This window comes from Vulpes lagopus, chromosome 10, assembly GCF_018345385.1.
Source record: "Vulpes lagopus strain Blue_001 chromosome 10, ASM1834538v1, whole genome shotgun sequence".
Classification (NCBI taxonomy): Eukaryota; Metazoa; Chordata; class Mammalia; order Carnivora; family Canidae; genus Vulpes; species Vulpes lagopus.
In genome coordinates, this window is record NC_054833.1 from 89,264,273 (window position 1) to 89,291,650 (window position 27,378).

The following is a 27,378-nucleotide window of genomic DNA, read 5'->3' on the forward strand; positions in this document are numbered from 1 at the left end:
CTCACCAATCCCCTGGGACCTTCTGAAAATGAGATGGCCTAGACCCCATCCTAGGTCAATGGAAGTAGAATCTCTAGGGAGTGCAGTCTGAGTATCTTTGAAAATCTCTGCCTCCCACTCCACCTAATTTGGATGCACAACAAGGATCCAGAACAGCTGGTTGCAGACCGACCACCTCTGGAGCTCCGATCCAAGAGATGAAAGGAGTGTCCTCTGTTTGATCTTCCAGTTTCACATGCCTGGCAGCACCAGGTAGCAACCATGAGAGGCAGCAGAGTGGCCTTGCCGGGAGCTCACTTTGAAGGGAGAGCACAGAGTCCACAGCCTCGCTGCTCAGTGTGGCCCACGGACCAGCCACGTCAGGTCACCTAGTAGCCTGTGGGAAACACATCTCAGGCCCTGCTCCATAAAAGTCTGTACCTTGTCCATTCCTTCAGCAGTTCCTGGGCATATTCAAGCCCCCACAGTGCTGTGCCAGCACATGTCACAGGCGCATGGCCATCCCACTAGGTCCCCGTGTCCCGTGCACACACACACACACACACACACACACACCCCTGAAGTGCCTCACTTTCCTCCCTAGCAAACAGAGAAGATGATCCAAATGTTTCTGCTTCAACTAGTAGCAGTGAGGGAGTAGATCGAGGCAGCAACGGGCAGGGCACTTCATCATCAGCCAGAAACGATGAGGCTCTGTGACCCCAAGGGCAAGAAATCAGAGAAGTCGAGGACACTGGGCTGGAAAGAACCAGCAAATGTCTGCTCAGCTGGGACCAGAGGCCGGAAGCCCAGTGGTCATTACCAGGTCTTCAGGGAGCACCCCCTGCCTCGGCCTGTCAGCTGCCCCGGGCTCCATCAGCCCATGTCACCCACCCGCCCGGCTTTGAGCTGTCCTCTGAGCCGGGTCAATGGGCCGCCCATCCACAGCCCCAGGAGCCCGGGCTGCATGTTCCCAGACAAACCCTGGAGATCCGAGATGGGCTGGGAGCTGGAGCTCAGGCGTGGGGAGGCGGCGGCCGCTCCCTGCAGAGCACTTCCTAAGACTTTGATCTTGTAAAATGTTAGCCATCAAGCCAGGGAACATGTCCGAGCCCCTGGGATGCTATTATTCTCTCACTCGGGCTTTGTGCCCAGAAACGGTCTTCATGCTCAGCCTGTCACCTCCTCTCCGTGACATCACAGCAGCGCTCCTCCCAGACTCCCCGAACCTCTCCTCCTTCCATCTGGGCCTTTAACACCTGCCAGGCGCCCCGGCTCCCCAAAACAGCCACTGGCCATGCCGCCCTCCCCTCGCTCCCCAAGCCAGGCCCTCCAGCCTCTTCACCTTTATCGCCCTCTCTCCAAATTCCCTCCAAAGCCGCCACCGAGCTCAGTGTGTGAAGACCCAGAAGAAAATCCCCCAGATAAGAAACATCCTCTTATCTCCAAAGGTGTTATTTTTGTGGTAGAACTTCTCGTGGGCCTGATTGCAGACACGGTTTTGGCCAGATTGAGCATATTTGTGATACTCGAAGGCGAAGGCTTCTGCTGTCTCTGAGAGCTCCTGGCCCACCCTTCTGCCCTCCCCAGATGCTCTGCATCAAGCCACAAGGGGAAACTGCTTCAGCTTGTGATCTCTCTGATTCTACCTAAAGCACACGCCACCCTAGGAGCAGAGTGTGGAGCTCAGGGGGGTGATCCTGGAGCCCTGGGCCCGTCCCCACCACCCCCACTGGTCACTTCAGCAGCCCAGGGCCCCTGTTGTTGCAGGGACAGTGTCAGTTTGGAGCATCTCTGGTGGGCCAGGGAATGGCAGGGGGCTTGGCCACATTATTTCATCTGAAACAACCATCCTAGAAGGCTTCATGACCACCATCACAGGGAGGACACACTTGATTTGGGCAGGTTTAGGTAACCAAACACAGCTGTATGATCAGGAAGTAAGGGCTGGGATTTGAACCCAAGACCTTTACCTTTCCTCTGGAAGCTTCAATTCCTCCATGTTCACATCTGACCATCACAGGACCTAAAGGTGCTGGTCCTTCTGGTAACAAGGAAATTATATTCTACCCACTGCTGCCTCCAACTGGAAGAATGGAGCTGCTGTTTACAGGGGTCAGGAAGTCTGTGGAAGGAGCAGGTTTGGATGGGAGGGTGACAGTGGTTTTGCAGAAGTTAGGGCTGGACTCCCTACTGGGTATCCCAGCAGGGCTTTGAGACAGATGGATATGGGAGTCTGGAGTCTGTGAACAGAAGAGCCAGCCCCAATGGGCGAGACAGGGCCCCAGAAAGGTCCTCAGTGACCTGGTCAAGAGTGAATTTGATGGCATGGGGAGCACAGGTGGCTGCCTAGAGCAGGTTTCAGATCCTGCTTCTTACCACGGTTCTAATATAAATCCTCAGATGCTCCCACTTCCCTGGCTGAAAGATGGCCCCTCCGTTTCTATCTTCCTCTCTCACCATTTAACGATTCTGAAATGTGTGGTTCACTGGTCTACAGCAGATGCTCAACACTGTCAATCATCACCACCATCTACCTCCACAACTTCTCCATCCCTCCCCCGAAACACCCCATACCCATGAGCTGTCACTCCCCATTGCCACTCTCCCTGGCCCCTGGCGACCACTGATCTACTTTCCATCCCCACCGTCTCACCTGACCAGGACATTTCAGATCAATTTCTGTGTCTGGTATGGTCATATGACACAGTATTTTCTTCTTTTTTTTTTTTTTAAGATTTTATTTACTTTATTCTTGAGAAACACAGAGAGAGAGAGAGGCAGAGACACAGGCAGAGGGAGAAGCAGGCTCCATGCAGGGAGCTCGATGTGGGACTCGATGCCAGGACTCCAGGATCATGCCCTGAGCCAAAGGCAGATGCTTAACCACTGAGCCACCCAGGCTTCCCAGCACAGTATTTTCAATGTTCACTCACGTATCCATACTTCATTCCTTCCTATTGCCAAGTGGTATTCTGTTCTATGGATGTGCCACATATTGTTTATCTATTCCCTTGTCGATGGACATTTGGGTTTTTCTAAGTTTTCAACTACCATGAATGATGCTTCGACGAATATTTGTGTGCAAGCTTTTGCACAGACATACGGTTTCAATTCTCTTCAGTATTTACCTAGAAGTGGAATTGCTGGGTCATAGGGGTGACTAGATGTTTAACGCTTTGAGGAACTGGGAAGCTGTATTCCATAGCAGCTGCACCATTTTACAATCCCCCAGCTGTGTGAGGGTGGTCAGACCTGTCTGAACTATAATTGCTCATCACCCTGATCTAATTCCTTGTGTGCACACATGTGTGTGGATTGGGGGGTGCAATCCACTTTGGTAGACCCCGACTCTTTAGACTCTAACTTTGGAGAAGCCTATCTCATTGCAGGCTACAGAGTATGATGGCAGCCTGCAACTCTCATGTTCTGGACTGAACTCACTCAGGGACAGGGCAAGAGGTGCCAGGAGCCCCTGTAATGGTCTCACTTCCAGGGTGGGAGAGAAAGAGGCCTGCTTGCTCGTCAAAACCACAAGGGAATATCCAGAATAGAGAAATCTAGAAACATAAAGTAGACCGGTGGTTACTTAGAACTGGGGGCAGGGCATAGGAGGTTAGGCAGGGTGATAGCTAAAGGTTTCACAGTTTCCTTTTAAAGTGTCAAAAAAATTCTCACATTGACAGAGGTGATAGTTTCATGTATCTGCTTATACTAAAAACAATTGAATTGTACGTTTTAAATTGGTGACTTGTATGACATGTGAATTATATCCCCAAAATAATTGTTAAAAAAAAATAAAAATAAAAACAAAACACACACTGGGAGAGTGGAGAAAGTCGGGGATAGAAACCAAAGGATTAAATAAAGTACTCTGAAGTGACACTGGGATAGCCCTTCTTGCTTGCACATTCCTGCAGTCGTGACCTTGGTCTTGACCTTATGCACATCTTTTGGGTTTGTGCATCAACCTCCTCCCCCCACCCCAGGAGTCTGAAATCTCTGCAGATCTCAGAGAGGGTAGAGAAAGGAGGGCCGGGAAGGATGGGGTGGCGCTTGGGTAGGTTACTGTGGTCTTGGCCGCCCCCTGGTGGGCACAGGGGACTGAGGCACACAGGGGGCATCTGAATGGACCGCCAGCTTGGCACTCTCTCCCAGCCAGCCAGGGTACCTCTGGGTGTGACTGAGTCCCTTTGCACCCAAAGAAGACCTTATGTGACTCCTCTTTTTTATTTTTAAAACCTTTTAAAAAAATAAAATAAAACCTTTTTTTTATTATGGGTCATTTATATGGAGAATTGCAAACATATTTTTAAAAATAGAGAAAGAGGGGCCCCTGGGTGGCTCAGTGGTTGAGCATCTGCCTTCAGCTCAGGGCATGATCCCAGGGTCCTAGGATAGAGTTCCACATGGGGCTCCCCAGAGGGAGCCTGCTTCTCCCTCTGCCGGTGTCTCTGCTTCTCTTTGTGTCCCTCATGAATAAATAAATAAAATATTTTTTAAAAATAGAGAAATAGGGATCCCTGGGTGGCGCAGCGGTTTGGCACCTGCCTTTGGCCCAGGGCGCGATCCTGGAGACCCGGGATCGAATCCCACGTCAGGCTCCCGGTGCATGGAGCCTGCTTCTCCCTCTGCCTCTCTCTCTCTCTCTCTCTGTATGACTATCGTAAATAAATAATAAAATAAGAAAAAAAATTTAAAAAAATAGAGAAATAGTCTAATGAACACCTCTGCATAAGCACCCCCCTCAACAATTACCATGTGGCCAATCTCATTCTCATTTCATCTTGACCCCCATCCAATCTCTCCAACTGTATTATTGTTATTTTTTAAGATTTTTATTTATTTATTCACGAGAGACAGACAGGTCATGATCTCAGGGTCCTGTATTGGAGCCCTGCGTGGGGCTCTATGCTCAGGGGGGAGTCTGCTTCTCCTTCTCCCTCTGCTCCTCTATCCCCTTTTCCCCATGCTTGTGCTCTCTCAGTGGGTGAAGTCAGATGCTTCACCCACTGAGCCACCCAGGCACCCCACTACAAAGGTTTTACTGACCCTTTCTCTCCCAGTTTCCCCAGATCTCTGTGGTTCTAATTCTTCTATCACAGAAAACCAATTTTCTTTAAACAGAAATGCATTTGAGACACTATCAGAAAAATTTTAAATTACACAGTTGACCACTATCAGATCACCTGAACCTAAAATTTCTCAAGGTCCTGAGATTCCTAAGCCTGTGAAGAATAACTCCGTGTAGACAGTGGTACAAAATGCAAAGATCCAGGAGAGTCTAGGTTTGAGCAGATGAGACCCTCGCTCAGCTTGCTGGCTCGGCCAGCCTACACTGGGAGCCCTTGACTGCTCTCCCTTAGCCATCTCTCTTCCCTGAGCTCAGACACTCACTCTCCTTCCAGAGGAACCTGCCAGTCTTGATCCTGGAGGGCCCCACACAACCTCTGTGTTGGCTGCACCATGGCTTCCAAAACAAGAGCAATGACGTTAAATGTTGTAACTAACTTAGGTGTCACTTTGGGCCAACTGTGCCCTTTCAAGTTCAGATAAACATGGCTAACATGCCCTGAATTCACAACTCACTCAGGTCTAGATGAAAACCCAAACACAGATACATGCCATCTTCCAGTTTTCCATGCCCGGGGGTCCCCCGCCCCCCCAACCCGCTCCACTCTCCCAGCTAGGGGTGTTGCCCCATTGGCTTCCAATCAGTTCACCAGTTTACTCCAGAATCCAGTCACACTTAGGGTGTTCTGAGATTAATATCATCACCAAAATCAAAGACCTAAGTTGGGGTAGGGACGGGGACAGGGAGATGGGGGTCTTTCAACAGACGACTCTAGGGTTGCTATTTTGCTGGGCGAGGACCAGGGCACATTGACATGAAAGACATCATCGGCCATCTGAAGACAGCACTAGAAAATAATACAGAAAGATGTTATTTGTAAATATTTTATCCTCACAAATTGCTTATCTAATACAGTGGGGGTTTTTTAATGGAATCTAGAATTTTCCCCTAATGGCCAATCAATTATTTTGCCAATATTACCACTTCCTCTTAATTTCTTCCTTTCGTGAATTAAACAGTAGTACCATCAACTTGGGAATTTGAAACATATACTTCTTCACATTTTTTCATTTTTATTTTTTTAAAGATTTTATTTATTTATTTATTTATTTATTTATTTATTTATTCATGAGAGACACACAGAGAGGCAGAGACATAGGCAGAGGGAGAAGCAGGCTCCCTGTGGGCAGCCTGATGTAAGACTTGATTCCAGGACCCTGGGTCACAACCCCAGCTGAAGGCAGACACTCAACCACTGAGCCACCCAGGTGCCCCTTCACATTTGTTTAAATACTTACATAGGAAATAATTAATTAATTAATTAATTAATTAAAAAAATACTTACTTAGGGTTGCTGGAGATGGGAATGGGTAAAGCCCTGCCCCTCTCTCTCCTTGCCATCACCCACCCCAAGTCTTGGCACTTTGGCCTCACTCAAAAACCACGTGGCAGCGCCCTCCTCTGGACTTTCTCCCCTTGAGGGAGGGTCCCAAGGGAGGACCTCTTTCTATATCCAGCCCTTGCCACTGATTTTATGGGGTGGGTTCCCCTGGGCTGGTGCGGGCTTTCCAGAGGGGAGACGGTTGGCCCCCTCTCCTCTGGGGATGTGTCCTGGAAGGTCCTGAGGGGCGTCCGGTGAGGGGGGCGGCCCGGAGAGAAAGAGGAGTGGTCTCCATCCCAGGAAAGGTTGGTTATGGGTGGATGAAGGAGTTTGGAGCAGTCCTGCATACTGACCCCCAAGCGTCCACCAGTCCTGTCCTGAGGATGGTGGCCCAAGACCTGAGAGAGAGAAATCTGGAAGAAAACTCGGCGTGACCACCTTTGGGAACGTTTGAGGAGTAGGGCTCACCCCTGGCAAAGCCTCCGCCGAGGAAGCCGCAGGTGCAGGCGTGGTCCTGCTCCAGGTGCCCACGTGGTCCTGCCCCAGGCAGCCGGCCAGAGCGGCCGCTCCCCGCTGTGGCCACCAGGGGGCGTAGTGGCGCCCACGGGAACCGCAGGGAACCTGCAAGTCCTCGGGGACCACAACTAGCTGTCCACACTGAGCCATCCACCTGTGCCACCTCCGTGATCTTCACCGGCGCCGGCCAGAGTTGTAATAACTACCCCATTTCACAGGTGGGCACTGACTTGCCCAGTTTCCCAGGTTTACAATCACCACCAGGCCCCCTCCCCATGATTGTCCCCTGTAGGGTGATGAGGTAGGGGACAATGTAGACAATGTAGACATGAGGCTGACCGGGGCAGGCCTGGATGAGGGACAACTGCCATCCTTGCCTCCTTAGGCAGCCTCTCCCAGAGGCTCTTCGGTGAGCCCCATCCTCCCTTCTACTTCCCAGCTCAGAGGGCTGATGGGGGGGGGGGACTCAGGAACGGGGTTTGGCTGAGTGAGTAATTTATTTTAATAGACTTTATTTTTAGAGCAGTTTTAGGTTCACAGCAAAACTGAGCAGAAGGTACAGAGAGTTCCCATATACTCCTGCCCCCACATGTGCACAGCCTCCCCCAAGATCAGCATCCCCCATCAGAGTGGTGCCTTTCTTACAATGAACTCACATTGACACATCGCCCAAAGTTCGTAGTTCACTCTGGGATTCACTCTCAATGTTGTACATCCTAAGGGTTTTGGCCAATATATAATGACATACATCTACCATTGTAGTATCTTACAGAGTAGTTCCACTGCATAAAAATTCCCTCCTATTTGATGCTCCCTCCCTCCCCCTAACACCTGGCAACCACTGATCCATTTACTGTCTCCACAGTTTTGCTTTTTCCAGAATGTCCCACAATTGGTATCATACAGCACGTAGGCTTTTCAGATTGGCTCCTATCACTTAGTAATATGCATTTAAGTCTCCTCTATGTCTTTTCAGGGCTTGATCTCTCGTTTCTTTTTAACCCTGAGAATATCCCATTGTCTAAATGTCTAAAATTTATTTTTCCATTCACCTACTGAAGGACATCTTGGTAGCTCCCAAGGTTTGGCAATTATGAATAGAGGTACCATGAACATCTGTGTGTATGTTTCTGTGAGACATTGTGTGGGCAAGGAGTGCAATTGCTGGGTCACTTGGTAAGAATATGTTTAGTATCGTAAGAAACTGCCAACCTGTTTTCCGTTTCTTTTCTTTTCTTTTTTTTTTTTTTTTTTTAGATTTATTTATTCATGAGAGACACACACAGAGAGAGGCAGAGACATAGGCAGAGGGAGAAGCAGGCTCCCCCACAAGAAGCCTGATGTGGGACCCAGCCCCAGACCCCAGGATCACGACCTGAGCCGAAGGTAGATGCACAACCACTGAGCCACCCAGGCGTCCCTACATTCATTGGTTTTTGACTGTTGAACCAGCCTTGTACTGGGGATAAATGCCACTTGATCATGAGTGAATAATTTCATGTACCTGCCCTGTGACAGGTTATGGGTCCCATTCGCCCTATGCCACTCCCACCCACTCCATTGAAATTGACCCAGGAGAATGTGATGCTTTTCCTGACTCACTTCAAATTTGGAGAACTTCTTTCCCTCAGTAGGACTGTTTCCATCATTTCAGCACAGGTAGATGAGGCCGGAAGCCCACAATCTCAACACTTTCCTCCTTTCTCCTTTGCTATCTCAGGGCTGTATCCTCAGGCTCTGCCCCCTTGAACTGGGGGGTCACCCTAAACCTTATGCAACAGAGAAAGAGCAAGTCTGGATCACCCTTCTGCTGACTCTACTCCCCTAAATGGTGAACCCAGGCTTGGTGGCAGAGCCCCCAGATCCACACAACGTCTCCAGCTGCCTTTTCAGCCTTGCTTCCTCTTACCTCCTTACTCCAACTTCCAGCCTCTAAAAATCTGGCTACAACAAATCAACAGGTGATGCATTCACCCTGCAAAGATGTATTGAGAGCCCCTTTGTGCAAGACCTTAACCCAGTTCTGAGATACAAGGCAAATAGACCCAATCCCTGTCCTCAGGAGCAGACAGTGCAAGGAGACAGAGATGCAAGTAAATAAACCACTGTAACACTGGAGGGATGGGTGCCAGAGCAGGGGCATCACAGGAGCCTTGGATAGTTCTGCAGTCTCCAGCTTCTCTGCTCCCTCTTTTCTACACTCTTTTTTTTTTTTTTTTAAGATTTTACTAATTTATGCATGAGCTACAGAGAGAGAGAGAGAGAGAGAGAGAGGCAGAGACACAGGCAGAGGGAGAAGCAGGCTCCATGCAGGGAGCCTGACGTGGGACTCGATCCCAGGTTTCCAGGATCCCACCCTGGGCTGAAGTCAGCTCTAAAATGCTGAGTCACCCGGGCTGCCCTCTACACTCCTTTTTAAAATGTTCTTCCTGGATTCTTACCCCTGCAAACTTTTATTCATCCTGCAAGGCCCAGCTCAAATGTCCCCTCTTCCATGAAACCTTTGTTAGCTGTCCGTTCTGCCCCAGCAGAACTAATTGCCCGTTTGTCTTTGCTGCTTTTATAGCACTTGGTGCAAGCTCCAGGCCTCACCTCCAGGGTACACTATGCTAGATGGTCCCAACCCCAAGTACGACTCCCTGGGATAGTGTAGTACCAGTCCCCAGTGTCTCTATGTGGCCACCATGTCACTTTCCCACGGTCCTCTGTCTTTCTGCAGTAAACACTTCAGTCACCAGCCTTCTCCCAGAACCGGCCTATCATCATTAAGATCACAGACTCCTATGGAACTGGAGGGTATTATGCTGAGTGAAATAAGTCAGTTGGAGAAGGACAACCATTATACGGTTTCACTCATACGTGGAAAATAAGCAATAGTGAAAGAGATTATAGGGGAAAGGAGGGAAACTGAGTGAGGAAAAATTAGAGAGGGAGACAAACCTTGAGAGACTTCTAACTCTGGGAAACAAAGGGTTGTGGAAGAGGAGGTGCGTGGAGGGATGGGGTAACTGGGTGATGGGCACTAAGGAGGGTACTTGATGGGATGAGCACTGAGTGTATTACTATATGTTGGCAAATTGAATTTAAATAAAAATTTTTTAGAAGAGAGAGATCAGAGACTCCTGAAAGCAGGCAATAGCCCTGGGGCACTTTGGGGGCTAAACAGGATCACCCAGTATGGGTGGGCAGGATATGCACAGCACACATCAAAGACAGTGCTGTTCACATCATGAACATGCTGGACATCCTAGATTTATATGTTTATTGCATCAATGTCCTGACAATCAGGGGTCTAGAGGAAGGGATGCCTTTTGCTAATTTTCATAGGGTAATGGCCCTGGGCCTGAAGTAGCTGAGACTGGAGAGAGCCAGCTGCCTTGCTCATGGAACCCCACTGAGGACGCTGGGCTGGCAAAGACGAGAGAAGGGGGTGGGAGGGGAGAGCCTGCTGCAGAGGCAGATGCAGCCCCACTGTTCCCTTCACGCTATACTTTCTGTTCCTGGGGGTGCCTGCTAGGCCAGGTGCAAGTGGCTACTGATTAACAGAGGCTTCTAGGCAGCTGGGTGTGGCTTTTGCAATGAACTGTGGGCACGTCAACTTTTCCAAGCCAGATATGGGTAAAGAGGCATCTAGCATAGAGGTGAAGAGCAAGACTTGTGGAGTGTGGCTGGCCGTGGGTTTGGACCTCGGACAAGTTGGTGATTTCTCAGTTTCCACATCCGTGGGATGCAGGGTAGCAAACGCACCCACCCCATGGGCCTGTTGTAGCAAAGAAATAGGAGTTTGCATGTAGGGGCACCTGGGTGGCTCAGCAGTTGAGCATCTGCCTTCAGCTCAGGGAGTGATCCCAGGTCCGGGGATTGAGTGCCACATTGGGCTGCCTGAGAGGAGCCTGCTTCTCCCTCTGCCTATGTCTATGTCTTTCTCTCTGTGTCTCTCATGAATAAATAAATAAAATCTTTAAAAAAAAAAAAAAAGTGTGCATGCATGTAAATCGCTTAGCTCAGTGAGCCTCAATCACCTGTGACCCTTAGCGACTGAAACTGGTGGACCAGCAGGACCAGGGCAGACGCCACCTTCAGGCCCAGGAGACACTACACCTTGATACTTGTTGGAGCTCACAAGAATATTTTAACTACTTTATAAAATCAGGGGGAAGAAAAGGATTATGTTACTAATAAATATATAATAACAAATCCAGCCTGAATGATGTTTGTCTGTGTACTGACATGGTTCTAAAATATAACTTTTAATGATCTATTTGTGGGAAAAAGACCCGCGAAAGCAAAAGCACCCAGGGCCCATGGAAGTCATTACACTTCCCTGAGGCATTCAGGAGGCCCTCTCCCTGGGAACTTCAGTCTACTTGGTAAATAACACCGAAGCTCTTAGATGTCCCTCTCTGAGAAGGACACAATCCAGGATAAATTCTAAGCAGATGCTCTTGGGAACCAGGATGGGATTCCTGCCCAGGGGACAAGTGGAAGACAAAGGATACATTTGAACCTTTGAGGCCTTGACAGTGAGTGGTGAGCAAGTATTGATCTAGTGATTTGATTCTGGGTTTACCTGACTCTGCTCACATTCAGATCCTCTCTGGAAAAAGAAAAAAGAAAAGACAAAACTTGGCACAGTTTCAAACAAACAAGCCAGTCCTATCCAGGAGTGCGGTGGCAGGCAGGTCTTGCGCAGGATGGCTTTGTACCTCACCCTGGAGCAGCCAGTGCCCACAGTCTGTCCCACCAGGCCCAGCCCGCCCCTCTGGCGTCAGCTAGCAGCTGTGGGCCGCAAGGGGAGGAGGGAGCTCTGACCACTGACTTTCATGCGTGCGCTCATTCTGGCCTGACAGTCAGACAAGTTCCTGGCCAGCGTGGGAAAGGTCACAGAGCTAAAGTTACTTGCCTTGAATGGGTGTCCCTGCAAGCCCTGCAGCCCAGGACCTGCACTTGTTTACTCTATTTTTAAATGTTTTTTAATAACCAATATGGCTTTCTTCCAGGTGCAAGGATGAGAGATGAAGGATGCATGTACCTGGACAGGCTTCTAAGAGCCATCTGTCCTTAGAAGCTGGGGACTCTGTGCAGGGACAAACATCTCCATCCACAGAGCAGAGTCTCATGATCCCACTCCCTCCCTGTGCACACTGTCCCTTGTGACTATGCCCTGTCTTGTCCTGCCAAGCCTTCAATATCTTGTAGTCACTCCTGCTTACACGCAACAGGACAAATACATGGGCCAACGAGCATCTCGCCTTCTGGGCAAGACTCAGTGTTGCACTCGTACAAGGAGAGAATGGTGTCCAGGGCTCCAACCTCTCATTCCCTGCTGAACTGATCATTTTTCTCCTAGCCAGGGCACCTCAGAGGCTGGCAGGGGCAGGAGGAGCTACTGAAGGAGAGGTCCTTTAGGGCAGGGCAGCAGGAGACTCCCAGGGTCATTTCTAAGCCTGGCACTTAAGGCTTGGGTTTAACCCTTTAACCTCCCCCCCTCCACTGCCCCTCAGGTCCCTGCAGTGCTCATTAGTGCAAGGAACCTCAGATCTCAGGGACAGGCCAGGCAGAGGTTGTATATGGGTTTGATTCGCAGGGCCTGAGTACTATGTAGCCAAGGATGGGAGCCCTGGGGGAGCTGATCACACTGCAGGTCCTGATCCAGCCATGGCCAGGCCACTCAACCTGCCTGCACCTCCCTCTCACCATGGCCAAATGGGAATATACTAGCATCCACCACGCAGGTTATTCCAAGGATTAGATGGTGTAAGTAAGTTAATGCTTAACCTACATAGCTCCTGGCATGTGGTAAATGCTGTTTTGTTTTAAAATAAATACATCATATATCAGTTACAGGTACAAGGACCATATTGATTTCCTCTGACCGCTGTAACAAATGACCACCAACTGAGTGGCTTAAAACAACAGAAATGGATTCTCTCACAGTTACAGAGGCTGGAAGTCAGAAACCAAGTGTCCACAAGACGTTGCTCCCTCTGGAGGCTCTATGGCAGAGATTTCTCATCCTCCAGCTCCTGGCAGCTCCTGGTGATCCTTCACTTCTGGCAGGGCCACCCCAACCTCTTCCTCCTCTTCACGTGGACTTCTGCACTATTGTGCAAATGTCTCTTCTTTTACAAGGGCACCAGTCATTGAAGGTAGGGCCCGCCCAGATGATCCAGGGTGATCTCATCTAGAGAGCCTTAATTACACCCACAAAGATCCTTTTCCCAGCTTAGGTCATGTTCACAGGTTGTGAAAGCCCGTACTTTGGGGGGCCACTATTCAACTCAGCACAAGGCCTAACGCCCAGGAGAATTAATGGTGAAAAGGAAGCTAAAATCTTCAACATCCGCTGGTGATTGGATGCCCGGGTGGCTCAGTGGCTAAGCGTCTGCCTTTGGCTCAGAGCGTGATCCTGGAGTCTCCGGATCGAATCCCACATCAGGCTCCCTGCATGGAGCCTGCTTCTCTCTCTGCCTGTCTTTGCCTCTCTCTCTCTGTCTCTCTCATGAATAAATAAATAAAATCTTAAAAAAAGAAAATTTAAGGGATCCCTGGGTGGCGCAGCGGTTTGGCGCCTGCCTTTGGCCAAGGGCGCGATCCTGGAGACCCGGGATCGAATCCCACATCAGGCTCCCGGTGCATGGAGCCTGCCTCTCCCTCTGCCTATGTCTCTGCCTCTCTCTCTGTGTGACTATAAAAAATAAATAAAAATTTAAAAAAAAATTTAAACATCCTCTGGTGATAGGGTGAACCGGGCCCCAGGAGATCCACACAGTGTCCAGATTCACTGCGAATGTGCCGGGAGATCACAAGTGAGGCCAAAAAGCCTGCAGGTAGAGCTGGAACTCAAGGGGGTATGAACTCTTCGTGATTGCTCTGAAAACCCATCTGGCCTCCCTCCTTAGGCCCCTGTGACCCATCAACCTCAGCGAGAATGGATGCCTTTGACTGACACTGTGTGTGTGAGACACTCACCCTCAGATCAGCTTCTGGAATCGAGCTCTTTGGCTTCTTTGTGGCTGTTTCCTAACTCAGCTGCTGTAATCGTGTCTGGGTTTGATCTGGCATCAGAAAGTGGCCTCCCTCTGAGGCAGGGCAACACCGAGGTGCTGCAGACAGGGTGAAAATTCTGTCGCTTGCAAAACTGTCCCAGGTCATGATCCCAAGTTGCTGTCTTAGAGTTGAGAGATGACAATCCGAAGCTGAACCATGTGACTGTTTTTGGTTTGTGCACAATCTGTTCTGTTTTTTTTTATTTTTATTTTTTTATTTATTGATTCATGAGCGAGAGAGGGAGAGAGGCAGAAAGGGAGAGATACAGGCCGAGGGAGAAGCAGGCTCCATGCAGGGAGCCTGATGTGGGACTCGATTCCGGGTCTCCAGGATCACACCCTGGGCTGAAGGCGGCGCTAAACCGCTGCGCCACCAGGGCTGCCCTCTGTTCCGTTTTTTTTAACATTTATTTATTTAGGGATGCCTGGGTGGCTCAGCAGTTGAGCACCTGCCTTTGGCCCAGGGCGTGATCCTGGAAACCTGGGATGGAGTCCCACATCGGGCTCCCTGCGTGGAGCCTGCTTTTCCCGCTGCCTGTGTCTCTGCCTCTCTCTCTGTCTGTCTCTAATGAATAAATAAATAAATAAATAAAATCTTTAAAAAAGAAAAAGATTGATTTATTTGAGAGAGAGAACACAAGTGGGAAGGGCAGAGGGAGAGGGAGAGAGAGAATCTCCAGCAAACTCCCTGCTAAGCACAGAGCCCGACACAGGGCTCTATCTCAAGACCCTGGAATCATGACCTGAGCCAAAATCAAGAGTTGGACACGGAACCAACTGAGCCACCCAGGTGCCCCACAATCTGTCCCCTTGTATTCTCACTCAGTTTCCAGGACCTCACAGATGTGCATCACCAGTGTCAAGTGTGATGTGGTTTTATGCACCTTTGCATGGGCCTTCTCAGCTAGTCTTGAGCTGATCTAAAGCTGTTCCACCCAAGGTGGGGTCGTCGTGAAAGTAACTATAGCACTGACACAGCCTGAGAATTTACAGACACAGTGACACCTCCTGGTTGTCATTACATTACTAATCTAAATGAAGACTGCCTTGGGGCGTCTGGGTGGCTCAGTGGTTGAGCGTCTGCCTTCAGCTCAGGGCGTGATCCCAGGATCCTGGGATGGAGTCCCACATCAGGCTCCCCATGGGGAGCCTGCTTCTCCCTCTGCCTATGTCTCTGCCTCTCTCTTTGTGTCTCTCAGGAATAAATAAAATCTTTTTTTTAAATTTTTATTAAAAATAAAAAAAAATAAATGGAGACTGTCTTAAAGCTGTCAGTGAGGATTTTATTTTGTTTGGGTTTTTAGGGACAGCTTTATCCAGCTGTAATTCACATACCATACAGTTCGCCCACTTAAAATGTACAATATGCTTTTGATATATTCACAGATAGGTGCACTTCTAGAGCATTTTTACCTTAAGAAGGAGCCTTAGGCATTACCCACTCATTCTGCCTCCCTCAGTTCCCAACAACCACTCATCTACTTTCTTTTCGCCTCTATGGATTTGCCTATTCTGAACATTTCATACAAATGGAATCATATAACCTGTGGTTTTTTGTGTGTCTAGGTTCTTTCAAGTGCAGTAATGCTTTCAAGATTCATCACATAGTAGCCGGTGATGGTGCTTCGTTCCTTTCTATGCTGAGAAATACTGTATGAAGAGACCACATTTTGTTTATCTGTTCATCAGTTGATGGACATTTGTTTCTTATGCTGTTTGGCTATTATGAATAATGGTACTATGGTGTCCACATAAGCAAGTTTGTAAAGTATTGTATTTCTTTTGTGACCACAAGTAGAAAATGTACAAATGTCCTTAAGAGAACCATAGGCACCGTCTGGCCTGCTCACCAGGAGAGCATGGGTCATGAACTCTTTCCAGAGAGAGAAGGGACCTCTGTACACAGAGAGGGAGGTGTGCCTTAAGCATCCGGGAGCCTAGCAACCGTTCTTTCATGGTCAAATGTTTTTGCAAAATTTGCAAAAGTGAAATATTCAACAGCAATCAGGTAAACATTGCTTCTTTCTTTTATTTTTCTTAAAGATTATTTATTTATTTCTTCATGAGAGACACACAGAGAGAGGCAGAGACATAGGCAGAGGGAGAAGCAGGCTCCCTGTAGGGAGCCCGATGCAGGATTCAATCCCAGGACCCCAGGATCACGCCCTGAGCCAAAGGCATATGCTCAACCGCTGAGCCACCCAGGTGTCCCTCCTTTTTTTTTTTTTTTTTTTAAGATTTTATTTATCGGGATCCCTGGGTGGCTCAGCGGTTTAGCGCCTGCCTTTGGCCCAGGGCGCGATCCTGGAGACCCGGGATCGAATCCCACATCGGGCTCCCAGTGCATGGAGCCTGCTTCTCCCTCTGCCTGTGTCTCTGCCTCTCTCTCTCTCTCTCTCTCTCTCTCTCTCTGTGTGTGTGTGTGTGTGTGACTAATAAATAAATAAAAATTAAAAAAAAAAGATTTTATTTATCTATTGAAGAGAGTGAGCACAAGCAGGGGGAGCAGGAGAGGGAAAAGCAGACTCCCTGCTGAGCAGGGAGCCCCATGCAGGGCTCAACCCCAGGACCCTGGGATCATGACCTGAGTGGAAGGCAGATGTTTAATCAACTGAGCCACCCAGGTGCCCCAAATTTTGCTTCTTTCCATTTGGACTCCCCCTGCCAACTCACTGTTCTCCTGTCAGGGGTGGTACGTGACAATGATTGGGGACTGGTGAGGGGAGGGGGAACTGGGTTTCACGGAGTGTGTTAAATGGACCATAGCCAAGTCTGTTATGTTAAGTGTCTACGGACAAGGCTTCCAGAAATGCTTCCACCACTCACTGCAGCTCGCTCCACATGGTGACAGAGGCGCAAGGTCAGAGAGGGGGCAGCCAGATGTAGGAGAAAGAATGCCAGCAGACTGCCGGCCAGCTGATTAACTTTTAAAATATTTTTATTTCTTTTTTTTTTTTTTAAGATTTTATTTATTGGGCAGCCCCAGTGGCACAGCGGTTTAGCGCCGCCTGCAGCCCAGGGCGTGATCCTGGAGACCCGGGATCGAGTCCCACGTCAGGCTCTCTGTGTGGTGCCTGCTTCTCCCTCTGCCTGTGTCTCTGCCTCTCTCTCTCTCTCTCTCTCTCTGTCTCTATGAATAAATAAAATAAAATCTTAAAAAAAAAAGATTTTATTTATTTATTCATGAGAGACACAGAGAGGAGGAGACATAGGCAGAAGGAGGAGCAGGATTCCTGCCCGGATCCCCATGCAGGACTCCATCCCAGGACCCCAAAATCACACCCTGAGCCGAAAGCAGACACTCAACTACTGAGCCACTCAAGTCCCTGATTTTTTTAATTTCTGGATTTAAATAAAATGTTTTTACATCCCCTACTTTGTGGTGACTTCTAGTATCGTGGTGGGCAGCAAGGGAAATGAGGTTGGTGTGGGTCCCATCATGTCGGAGGCACCTGTGAGGATGTCTTGCAGGAAGTCCAGGGGAAGGCCGGAGGAGCTCATTGAAAACAAGTCTGGGTGGACGTGTCCACGTGGGAGCCCCAGCAGGAGGGTGTTTAGTAATGCCCGAGAGGAAGTGAGTCACCCTGAGACACAGTGCAGAGCGAGAAGGGCGGGCCAGGCTTCCTGCACCAGGAGGTGGCCACAGGGGGGTGGAGGGCCCTCTGGGTTTAGCAACCAGGAAGCCATCAGTGACTGTGGCAGGAGCAGTTTTGGTGGCTAGCGATAACGTCAGACTGAGGACAAGTGCAGAATCTAGCTCTAAAAGGGGGACACCTGGGGTGCCAGGGTGGGAGGAACCCAAGGCGCTTGGGGACAAGGTTTGTCAAAGATGCTAAATGCCAGAGGGTAGGAACCCATGGGGAAAGTCAAGTTCAGTTAAAATGCAGAAGAGGGAGTTGGAAAGCAGATGGGTGGTTGCCAGGGTTGGGAGGAAGGCCAAGTAGGTGGCTGGAGGGGGTGGGTGCGGAGGGGGCGCAGCAAACCTGTTCCCTGTGCCACTGGGCATTTCAAAATCTCTGGCACAAGGAGTGACTCTTAATGGGGGCAGACTTTTAAAAACTCAACGAGGAGGTTGGAAGATTCTGGGACGGGAGGCAGACTGTGACAAGGAATCCTGTGTGTTAGGAACATGTGATGCAACCTCACTGAAGGTGATGCCCGCCAAAGGTCACCTGACAAACTGGGGCTGAGTGGGGAACCAGAGGACAGAAGACAGGGGAGCCTCACAGACGCCCTTGCGCTCTGGTTGGTGAAGTCTTTCCTGGCGGTATGTGGGCGAACAGTTCTGCTGCACCACACGTGTGTGCCAGGATCCAATAAACCAGGCAGTGGACGGTGATGGTGGAAGCCCAGGCCTCACTGTTGGAGTGGAAGTGATGGGGGCGGGGGTCGGCTAGAAGGAGCCATGTGAAGTGGGTGTAGAGTGGGAGACATCAGGATGGACTCATGTTCAGCCTAATATAAGCACAGACAGATGAACACAGAAATCTGAGACATGTTGGGATGCCTGAGTGGCTCAGTGGTTGAGTATCTGTCTTCGGCTCAGGTCGAGATCCTGGGGTCCTGGGATCAAGTCCCACATCGGGCTCCCTGCGTGGAGCCTGCTTCTCCCTCTGCCTATGTCTCCCTCTCCCTCTGTGTCTCTCCTGAATAAGTAAATACAATCTTTAACAAAAAGAGAGAGAGAGAGACAGGTGCCAATGGGAAAGCTCCTGAGGTAGCTAACACTAGAGCAATTTGAACAAAATAGTGTAGTATTGATAACAACTCAAAGTAGACAATAAAGTTCTGTGAGTCTACGCTGATACAAGTAAATGATTGAATAAGTATATACATTGGAAAGACACACCTCATGTACAGAGGAATTCTAAGTAACGAAGTAGATATGACCCCTGAAGAAGGTGACGCACAACCCCCACCCTTTAAGTGCGGGCTGTGCATAGTGACTCCCTGCCAATAATGATACCATGGAAGGGAGACACAAAGGAAACTCTTTAGAGGAGACACCTGGCAAACACCACCTGAACTAGGTAGGTAACCAAGGTCAACAACAGCAGTGGTGAGTCATGTTGGCAGCAGGTACCCTTCATACGGTGTGATGAGGCCTCTGCCCCTCTGTGGTCTTCCTCCCAAAAAAACAAACAAGCCCAGGCTACTCATGAGCAAAAGATTGGATAATTTCCAACTGAGTGATGTTCGACAGAACACCTGCCCAGTATTCAGAATTGCCAAGGTCATGGGGCAGCTGGGTGGCTCAGTTGGATAAAAATGCAACTTAATTTCAGCTCAGGTCATGATCTCAGAGTTGTGAGATCGAGCCCTGCCTCGGGCTCTGCACTCAGTGTGGACTCTGCTTGAGATTTTCTCCCCCTCTCTACTTCTCCTTCATAAGAAGAGAGAGGCATCAGAGATGCCCACTCATGAAGGAAAGACCATGTTAGGATACAGAGGTAAGGAGGCCACCCAAGCAGAGAGGCTGTCCATGAATCCAGACTTGGTGGCACCTTGATCTGGGACTCCTAGCCCCCAGAACTGTGAGAAAATACATTTCTGCAGTTTAAGGTCCCCTGTCTGGGGCACTTTGTTAGGGCAGCCTGAGTAAACGGAGACGATAGGTAACCTGACATTGCTAGCTCTGGGAACAAGGGAGCGGCATTTACACAGGACAGGTGTGTTCCTGAGAACTGCTGTCCAGAGGGCAGTTTTCTGATCCCCTGAGTCCTAGCACATGGGCACAACCCTTGCTATCAGGGACTGCCACTCCTCTGTGAAGCCTCAGCATTGGTGCAGCCTGGATCTGGAAATAGCCGCATGTAAACCTCTGTGTGAGACCAAGTTACCTTGTCCACTCAGTCCATTCATTCATTCATTCATTCATTACATATGTACAAATGCTCAGCGTTGCCCAGTATTTTACTAGGTGCTGCCGATGGGTAGCATTATTAACTGCTTTATCACCAATATTCTAACCCATGGCTCCGCAAAATTTCTCTAAAGTACCAACCAATAATTGTTTTAGGCTTTGCAGCCATGCAATCACTGCCTCAACTACACCGCTCTGCCTTCGTAGGGAAAGCAGTCACAGACAATATGTAAGTGAATGGGTGTGGCTGTATCCCAATAAACTTTAAGGAACTTTGAATTTCTATTCTTTTCACATCATGAAATACTATTCTTTAAAAAAAAAAAAAGATTTTATTTATTTATTCATGAAAGACACACACAGAGAGAGAGAGGCAGAGACGCAGGCAGAGGGAGAAGCAGGCTCCATGCAGGGAGCCCGATGTGGGACTCGATCCCAGTATACCAGGATCACGCCCTGAGCTGGAAGGCAGATGCTTAACTGCTGAGCTACCAGGCATACCATGAAATACTCTTCTTTTTGTGTTTTTCTCCCAAATCTTTAAAAATGTAAAAAACAGGGCTTCTGGGTGGCTCAGTTGGTTGGGCATCCAACTCTTGATTTCAGCTCAGGTCATGATCTCGGGGTGGTGGCATCAAGCCTCAAGTTGGGCTCTACACTCAGTGTGGAGTCTGCTTAAGCTTTTCTCGCTCTCTCTCTACCCCTGCCCCTGCTTGTGTGCTGTCTTTCTCACTCAAGTAAATAAATAAATCTTCTTCTTTTAATGTAAAAAAGTGTTCTTAGAGCCCAGGCCATACAAAAATGGGTCCTCAGGCTGTACTTTGACCATCTTTATTCTGAAAAATAAAAAAATCCATCAAGACAGATGAATAATAGAATGACCCTGAGTCTAATTGATTCATCAGTTTCAGTTTTCCTTTGTTTTCAGTCCTCGCTGATGGATATGATTCCTGATGCCAAGTCTGAGCTATAAAACATACAGTTAAGCTGGGCTGTCTTCTTGAGATAGGAGCCCCCGCCTCCACCCTCCACCTTGGGAAATGATCCTGGAATAAAAACACCCACTTAAAGTCACTTTCCCAGTTCAGGCCTCACTGAAGACTTGTGACTTGTGACGGAATCTGCCATTCACGAACTTCTAAAGGCCTTAGGATGGAAATATGATCTGCGGCTGTCAGGGCTGACTGTGAGGGCACAGATGGGGGTCAAGTCCCTGAGCGGTGTCCTCAACAACGAGGGTTGAAGTGCCAGCTTTGCTTTTCAGTGGAAAGATTGGCTAGTCCTGGAGGTTGCCTAAGTGCTGGCAGGGCCTGGTCAAGTCCCAGAGCATTAGCGGAGCCCCCTGCCCTCCCCCAAGGGAAAGCCCTAGGAGGGGAGGCGGGCTGAGGAAGGAAGCTTCTCTGCTCTGTCACAGAACAGCGAGTTCCCCCACCAGCTGCCAGGACCAACAGTGTCCCGGGATTGGTCCCTGAGCCTTAGGCTGGGAGGTGCGTTTGAAACCCCACTGAGGGGCACCTGGGTGGCTCAGTGGTTGAGCGGCTGCCTTTGGCTCAGGTCATGATCCCAGGGTCCTGGGATAGAGTCCCACATGGGGCTCCCTGCAGGGAGCCTGCTTCTCCCTCTGCTTGTGTCTCTGCCTCTCTCTCTGTGTCTCTCATGAATAAATAGATAAAATCTTAAAAAAAAAATGAAACTCCACTGAATAGGAGGGAGTCCCTCTCACCACAATTTAAGACCAAAACAAAAACACCGATACCCACACTTTGAGGGGAACCCTAATCTAAAATTCACAGACTTTTAAAGAATAAAATGCTGTTATTTTTGAGGACAGGGGGTTGTTTGTTAAAATGGAGCTGACTAGCAGCTTTGCCGTAGCAAGGCTCTCCTCAAAAAGGGACCAGACAACTCTGTCATCTCTTCATTTTCCACATTTTTCCTGGGGCACAGGCCATGCAGTAAAAACTAAAGCAGAAACAATAAAGGGAAACAAATGCTTCTCTTTGGGGACACCGGGCTGAGGTGGCCGGAGGTGCATAGGGAGGAATGCTTAGCCGGAGCTGGGGCAGAAGAGCAGCGGGCTCCGCAGGGAGGTGACATTTAAGGTAGATCTACCAGCAGGGAAAGGGGAGAGTCCAGGCAAAGGGCACAGCATGTACAGAGACACAGGCATGAAGCAGTGTCCCGTGACAGAAGAATCTGGAAATATTGCCAAGAGCAGATTGTGCTTTGAAATGGTGGCTTAGACTCACAATCAGCTGGGCACCAAAGAATGGGAATCCTGTAAACCTATTGTTGAGGGTGTGTGGGATTTCTGCTGGCTACCCCAGCACTGCCACCCAGGGCTACTAGGTTCATGGATCAAGTATTGTCGGGGAGCCATCTGTATCCCCTTAACCAGCCCCCAAAGCCATGGCAGGTGCTCCCTTGGTGGACCCCTGTGGTTTACCGAATCCTCTAAGTACGGCCCCTGGCTATGGGAACACAGGACAGTCTGAGGGATACAGGAATTAGCCCCACAAAAGGAATAGGAGTGGGTGGACAGACACCCAGCTTCCATGCCCCTCAGGGAGGCATTCCAAACTGTGTCCCACGTGGCCTCCCTGAGAGCCCCAGAGGGATCTGGCCCCATATCCCCACAGTGGTAACAGCTCACTAGCACCCACTGTACCTCTTTCCTCTCTTCCCTCACCTCAGGGCAATGCCCAGGACCACCCCCCAAACAAACTAGCCACACTCAAGGCACATCACAGCCCCTGCTCTGGGGAGAAGCAAAAGCAAGCATAACTTTCCTATATTGTTCCTTCTGGACCACAAGAAGTATCAATTCAAACTCCAAGCTCACATGGGGGGTCAGGCCTGTGAGCACCCATTTTCAGAGAAGCTTTTTTCCCCTCCCCCTTGCGTCCAGATGACAGATATCTCTGGTAGCAGATGTGTTAAAGTCCACCGTTTGCACCCCTGGAGGGCCCCACCTGCACCCCTATACCCTGAGCCATCTGACCCCAAACACCTGGGCTATAAAATCCAGCAAATAGCTAGAGAGTAGCCACAACCCTCTGTCTGTTGACCCCTGGAGATTTCTCACAGATTTTCGTGAAAATGGGGACATCTGGGTGGCTCAGCAGTTGGGCGTCTGCCTTTGGCTCAGGGCGTGATGCGGGATTGAGTCCCGCATCGGGCTCCCTGTGAGGAGCCTGCTTCTCCCTCTGCCTGTGTCTCTGCTTCTCTCTCTCTCTCTCTGTGTCTCTCATGAGTAAATAAATAAAATCTTTAAAAAAAAAAAGATTTTAATGAAAATGGCATGGCCGCTCCCCAAAGAAGTAAGCATAGAATGACCACATGATCCAGCAATTTCACTTCTGTGCACACAACCAAAAGAACTGAAAAGAGTATCAGGGAATAGATATTTGTACACCCAAGTTCCTGACAATCTTATTCACAAGAGCCAAAAGACGGAAACAACCCAAGTGACCATCAGTGCATGAACGGATAAACAAAATGTGGTTTATATGTACAATGGAGTATTATTCAGCTGGAAAGGAAGGACATTCCAATTCGTGCTACAACGTGGACGAACCTTGAGGACATTATACTAAGTGAAAGTAGCTAATCACAAAAAGACAAATGGTATATTATTCCTTGTACGTAAAGCACTTAGATTTGTCAAATTCATAGAGAAAGAAAGTGAAAGGGTGGCGAGCAGGGACACAAGGAGGGAGCACAGAGAGTTAGTGTTTACTGGGGACAGAGTTTGGGCAGATGAGAAAGTTCTGGAGCTAGTTAGATGGTGGTGATGGTTGTATAGCAATGTGATTGTATATAATGCCCCTGTATTCTTAAAAATAGCTAAAATGGTAAGTTTTGTTATGTCTATATTATTATAGTTAAAAATAAATAAATGAATCAGAGAATAACTCAGCTTAGTGTTTTAAAAGTGATTTGTGAGGCACCTGGGTAGCTCAGTTGAGCACCTGACTCCTGATGTGGACTTAGATCTTCCTTTTTTTTTTTTTTTTTTGTTAATTTATTTATTTAGGGGATGCCTGGGTGGCTCAGCAGTTGAGAGTCTGCCTTCGGCTCAGGACGTGATCCAGGGGTCCTGGGATCAAGTCCCTCATCCGGCTCCCTGCATGGGTCTACTTCTCCCTCTGCCTAAGTCTCTGCCTCTCTGTGTGTCTCTCATGAATAAATAAATAAAATATTAAAAAAGAAGTCTTGGGGCTGGGGGAGGTCATCTAGGGAAAGGGTATGACCCCCAATCACAGATGAGGAAGCCTGGCATTTTTTGAGCTGTAAGAACCACATTTATACCACATGGCCAATCACCCAGAACATCCCCTTTGGTGGTGGGTGTTACAATCTGACAGCAACAGCATGGAATCTGGAATGATAAGACTCAGGTTTCATCCCATAACTCTGTCCCTACTAGCTGTATAGCTCAGCAAGATGTAACCTCTCCCAGTTTCCCCTTCTGTAAAATTACCTCGAGCCACTGGACCTCTTTAATTTATCAACAATGAAATACATTCCCCCAGGGCCCTTGAGCACTGGTTTTGCCCTGACGTGGACCCCACCCTTTAATGGGAAAGGCCTGGAGGCAGAGGAATGAGAGCTATAAAGCTACAAAGAAAGCTATTCCTGAGTCCCAAGGTAGCAGGAGGGGCCACTTCTAACTCAGAGAGGGTGTGTGTTGGGAAGATTCTGAACCACCTGATGAGGTAAGCATTTTATTCGTTTATTTATTTAATTAATTTATTTATTTTAAGTAAGCTCCATACCCAACGTGGGACTCAAACTCATGGCCCCAACAGTAAGAGTCACGTGCTCTTGCAACTGAGTCAGCCAGGTGCCCCTGAAAAAGGCATTTTAAGCATCTTTTTATTTTTATTTATATATTTATTTTTTAATAAGTCAGTTTCCCTTTTTTTTCTTTTTTTCTTTTTTTCTTTTTAGTGATACAAAAAATATTTATATATTCCACAAAAACTTCAATAAAATTGGTGCTTTAGTCCTGCAGAAACATAAGCATGCAACACACCCCCAGGACTCACCTGTTGGTGTGTTTGAATGTTAAAGTCCACAAAATGTCTACAATTCAGTCAATCTGGATCTATAACACAAACTAATTTGATAAAGGTGAAATCCTTTTATTTTTTATTTTTTTATTATTTTTTTATTTTTATAAATTTATTTTTTATTGGAGTTCAATTTGCCAACATAGAGAATAACACCCAGTGCTCATCCCGTCAAGTGCCCACCTCAGTGCCCGTCACCCAGTCACCCCCATCTTTTTTTTTTTTTAAGATTTTATCTATTTATTTATGAGAGACACACACAGAGAGAGGCAGAGACACAGGCAGAGGGAGAAGCAGGCTCCACACAGGGAGCCTGATGTGGGACTCGATTCCAGGACTCCAAGGTCATACCCTGGGCCAAAGGCAGGCGCTCAACCGCTGAGCCACCCAGGCGTCCCATTAAGCACCTTTTTTATAAAAAAAAGAAACATTCAGAGAAGGCAGGGAACTCACTCAAAGTTACACAGCCTGAAAGTGGCAGAGCACACAGTGGCATGCTCAGTTATCAGCTTTGATGTTCTTGGCCACAGCCAGGGCAGGCAAAGCCTTGCAGTAATGAGAACCCAGCCTGTCCTTTCTTTCTTTCTTTCTTTCTTTCTTTCTTTCTTTCTTTCTTTCTTTCTTTCTTTCTTTCTTTCTTTCTTTTTTTTTCAGTCTGTCCTTTTTTGCCCCTGCCTCCCTCCTCCCTCACCAGTAACAGGTTTACACATCAGCACAAAGGGACGTGATCTGTGGGGAAGGTGGCTCACATATCAGTTTAACTTGAGTCAGAGATAAGAAGATCTGGGGATGCTTTCTGCTTAGAGCCTCTAATCCAGTCCTGGGAGGAGGCTGGAGCATAGACTCCAGAGCCAAACCACACTGGTTGAAATCCTCTGTGCCTCAGTGTCCTCATCTGTAAAATGGGGACAATAATAGTAGCCTCCACCTGACCGGGTTGTTAAAACTGTTGAGTGAGTTAATAGAAGCACAGTTGCTCTATAATGTTAGTTAGGATTCTGGATCCCTTTTGCCGACCTGCCTCCTCCCTTGACCTGGGCCCAGGGCAGCAGCCTCCTGGCTCTGCCCTACTTAGACCATGATATTGTCAGGCCTGCAACCAGAGCCAGCTCCCCAGGGAAGACGGTGACCATGGGATAGTTTCCAGGAGCTAATGAATTCTTCAAATCCTGGGGCTTGTTGGAACATTACCCCTTCAGCTCTCTGAAGGGTGCCCTGGTTCTGCCTCCCAGGGCAAGGAGGTCCAGAAAAAGGCCCCCTGAAAAATGACCTGTCCAAGCCCAAAGCTGCTCGCTTCCCCAACACTTCTGGGCCTCAGTGGGGACCCATGCCCATCTCAGGTCAGCCCGGAGCTGCTGGGACCCCCCAGCCCTGTTCTATGTCCCTTGTCTACCAACACCTATGTTATCTTCCAGGAAGCCAGAGAGAGCTCGTATTTCTCAAAATACCATCAGGTGCAAATGGGCTGAAGCTGCCCCAAGAAAAAGAGGTCTCCCCAACTTGGCATTGGCTTCTCTGCAAGGCTGCAGCTCCAGGGCGCCTGGGGGGCTCAGCTGGGGAAGTGCCTGCCTTCGGCTCAGTTCATAATCCTGAGGGCCTGCAATTGAGTCCCACATCGGGCTCCCTGCTCAGTGGAGAGTCTGCTTCTCCCTCTGCCCCTGCCCTCCCCCCATTCATTCTCTCTCTCTCTCTCTCTCTCTCTCTCTCTCTCAAAAAAAAAAAAAAAAAAGAAGACGGCAGCTCCAGGCAGGCAGGACTCTGAAGCCCACCCACCATGGAAGCCCCCCTGCCATACCCAGGTTTGTACCAGAGTGAGAGCCAAATCAGTATTTGTCACATGAATAAGTGAATGAGTGGGTGGTACCCACCCCGTTTCTCTCTCCAGCTCTGCCCTACCTCCCCTCAGGGGCCAGAAGCCGCTGTGGGTCCAGTCACTGTCGCCTGTCCCTGTGGGTCCGCCACATTCCTGGAGATGCTCCCGGCCCAGCAACCCTCAGGATTCAGTGCTATGGGGCTGAGGGAAGCAACAGGAATCTCTTCAGCTCAGGGCCACGCTCTGTGGACAAGAACCCAGACCCCGCGTCCTCTGCGGGGGGTCCTCGAAGATTCTGGCACTATAGGCTTTCCAAGTGCCACCTCACTGGCTTAACCTCACACTGAGGGGCTGGGAGCCGAAAGCATGACAATAACAAAGCTTATGTTTAACTGCAGTTTCTCTGGCCAAGGGGCAATTATCTTACAGGAAGCCTCACCACAATTCCATGGGGCAGTTACTGTTACCATCTTACCCTTTTGCAGTTGGGGAAACAGAGGCTCAGAGAGGCTGACTTGCCCAAGTTTCTGGGATTTGAACGCACATGCCCTGACTCTAGGGTTGGTGTGCTCACCTCGGCCTCAGCTTGGCAGTGAGGCACTCCCATTCTGCAGGCTGGGGCTGGGGG